Here is a 3,601-nt window from a genome sequence, read left to right on the forward strand (position 1 = left end):
GGTCAATAATAGTGTGAGCGATAGGGTAAAAAAAGCTAATGAAAGGGAATAAAAATCATGAAATAAGAGATAAAAAGCTGCTTGAATCATAAGTACTGCTAATTGTTGAATGAAAAAAGAAACAGACATCATGAATGCTAGACAGGATACATGGGAGCCTTTTTATGTTTTTGACTCAAAACTGTGAGCAATGAGCAAAGTTGATTTTTGCTCTTCCTGATAACCCTCTTCCCCAGAGTGTATGTATGCACGGATCTAAACTGTAAATTCAGTCACTGACTGTGACAATGGTGCTTCAATAACACTAACATTGCCAATTAAAACTTGGTATTGTTCAATGGGAACATTTCAAATATAGAAAACAACCACTTGACACAAGTACTCAAAAACTGAAGCAGACACTTTAACACAGACATACTGTAAACATGATGAATGTACTGACATAGTCATTGATATGGGGATGATGGTAGAGTTTGGTAGGTGCATGTTTGTGTTGGAGCAAGCCCTACCTAGTCACCTTCAGTCAAACACCACCTGAGGCCTTGATTTACAGGGAAAAAAAACGACTAGAATTTTCTCAAGTAATCCGTTTTGTATCTAAACCTAACACCTCAAATTTAACACTCGCCACAAAACTGTACCCAAAAGGGAGACCTTTTAACAGTAATAACCACTTCTCTGTTTTATAGTATCCTATCAGTATAGTCACTGCCAGGTTTTGATCGGATAATTTAGATGGATGGCATTTGTGGGCTTGCAAGGAGTAGACTATAGCCTGTGTCAGATGGCCCTGTGTTGGTACAAGCTCAGTAAAAGTAACAGCTCAACCTCATCTCTAATTGAGCAAGTTAGGAATGATGGATTCCACTATACTGCACACCCCACAAGAACTCCTCATTCACTGCAGGGATATGTTTGTTTTGCTGTTTTTTGGGAATGTTTGGCAACTTTAGAGAAAATCATTACTAGATAGGATTACAATGAAAATGCAAATAAAGAACACTGGAACAACAAATGTTCGCTTGTTGTCTTGATTTCATTTAGAATTTGAGGCTACAAAAACTGCTGATGGCCAATGTTGGGGAAGTTACTTTTAAAAAGCAGTGTGCTCATTACTCGTTACTTCTTAGAAAATAATCTGTTACTTTACTTAGTAACCCTCTATGGAAAGTAACTTTTTACATTAGGCTACTTGTTGTTACTTTTGCGTTACTTTTATGTTTCTCGACTTTGGGCAGAACCCAATATCTGTTCCTAAATGTGTAGGCCTACATAAAGTTCTACTATGGAGGACATAACAGCTATTTCTTTTGTGCTCTTTACTATAAAAAATGCCACAAACAGGGCACTTGACAAGAAAACAATGGGCTATTATAGGCTTCAACACCACCACTAAAGCTGTAGTAACCTGTTGGTAATACCAAGTCCACTAGGTGGCCCTAGAGTTTAAATTGTATAGTGCCTCTTTAAAATTGAGAACTTCAAAAACTTCCTCATCTATGCGTTGACCCACACATTATTGTGTGTAAGGTCATGCACATGGAAATAAATTAAAATTATTCTGTCTAGTTAAATTTGCATTCGTTTAACTGCTAAGGTACTAATGCATACTAATGCATTGCCTTGCACACTGCATGTCATACAAAGTCTTCTTGAGTTTGTGATGGACTTGTATGAACCCAATGAATTTTCCTCGATTTAATTCTTGAGCTCAACAGCCAATTAAATGATTGTTCTCCTCCCCCATGCTCCTAAACTACGAGGACTGGTTGCAAATGTTTATGACTTGGCCTAAACCATTTGTGTTCTCCATTTACAGAGCTAGTTTTTTCCCCACATACACATACACATTTTACTGAATGGACAGCTAGAGGACCATGAGAAGAAAATAGCTTAGTCTAAAAAATTGTTTGGAATTGCTCTCTCCAACAATTTCTCTTTTTTTTCTAAGAACTTTATTACATTTTGCTGACTCTATGAACAATTATAATCTTGTACCTACATGATTAACAAATAAAATGCATTTATGAGTGAATTATTCATATTGTAACAAAATGGGGAAGCTATTTGCCCTATTCAATAATGCAAATTATCAAAAGCTGGAATATAAAATTTCCTTTTCTTCTTGTTTGATTCCTACAATGTAGCTATGTTCTCATGGCCAGAAAATAATAATATAATGCCTCAGGTCTTCACAAATTATTGATCACATGTCAGGATGTGTGTGACAGCAGTACAGCTAGCTACACTTTCTGAAAGACCTTCATACCCAACATGGAGATGAAACACCACAAATTGGTGTGGAGAACCTTGTCCCATTTACCACTGGATGGCGCCTCAAGACACAAGAACTCAGTGCCGTGCAAGAACTGATTCCATACTTGATAGGAGTTACATGTCCTTAAGGTGATGGTAGCCTACATGGGGCAACTTTTTGAACTGTGCTGCTGGATAACCCCATAATCAGTTCCATGTATTCGGATTGGATGATAATGATTAAAGTCCTCAAGAAAAGAAAATAATTATTGATCCCAAATCAATGGGAATGTGCCAGAACCAATATTCAAGAACACTACCCAGCAATAAACAGCTCAACAACCGCTCAAAAAGTTGCCTTACATAATCAGCAAGAACAATTTCAGCAGATTTGACATAAGGTTCTATCAGGAAGTAAGATCATATTTTAGCAACACTTAGGCATTTTGCTATTCAGTGTAGTAGGGCTACATCTTAGTTTGGGACCAAACAACGCCAATCGGTGTATTTTTAAATAAAACCATCTGAAAATAACTTTTTTTGTATTTTGTAATTGTGTTTATTATACTCAGGGTATTTTGACAGAGAATACGTGCAGTTAATGGTCTGCAAAACAACATGGCGCTGGGCCTACAAACATTGTTGGGAAAAGACCCACCACCCATACATTTCCACTGAATGTTGAGGTTGGGTAGGCTATATTACATCATGGAGGAAATCTCTTAATGTGCTTATCCCCTTTACTTAAATACACTGTGTCAGACACTAAAATAACTGTACTAAAATAAGTAATCGTTTCCGTTCTAATACAGATGAAGAAGTGTAATGTAAGACAGGAGTTCTACGAGGATTTATAATGGAGCCTCGGCTAAGCAAGACGCATTGCACAGGTTGACAAAACGTCAATTAAATAGTGTATCAGAATATCTTCAACATACCACATGAAGCGTGATCAATTATTAACCATGTTTTGAGAATCAAAGTGCTCCTCAATTCCTTGGATAAGTGGGCAAGGGCTACCTCACGTTTATGGTGTTCCGAAGCCAGTGGATGTCACGCAGCCTTGAGTGTGACTTAGTGGATCAAACCATGTGTGCGCCTACAGGGGGTTATTGGACAATTCATAAAATGAATTGCTCTATTCTAACCTTAGTAAAAGTCCCTAACTTTCGTTATATTATCATAATCTATATTGTGTTTAATATTTATGGTATATGCCGCATGCAGTAATCGGCCCTGTTGAACTTTTGTGGCATCTAGACATATTTAACAGATTCGTCCTACCTCCTAATTCAATGGTATGTTACGGGACAGTGTTGGGTACATGCTCCAGACGGTGGAATAC

Source organism: Alosa pseudoharengus, unplaced genomic scaffold (assembly GCF_046254945.1).
Source record: "Alosa pseudoharengus isolate Yale_2024_CS ecotype anadromous, Long Island Sound unplaced genomic scaffold, YU_APseudo_1.1 YU_APseudo_1.1_scf_5, whole genome shotgun sequence".
NCBI classification, from domain to species: Eukaryota; Metazoa; Chordata; class Actinopteri; order Clupeiformes; family Clupeidae; genus Alosa; species Alosa pseudoharengus.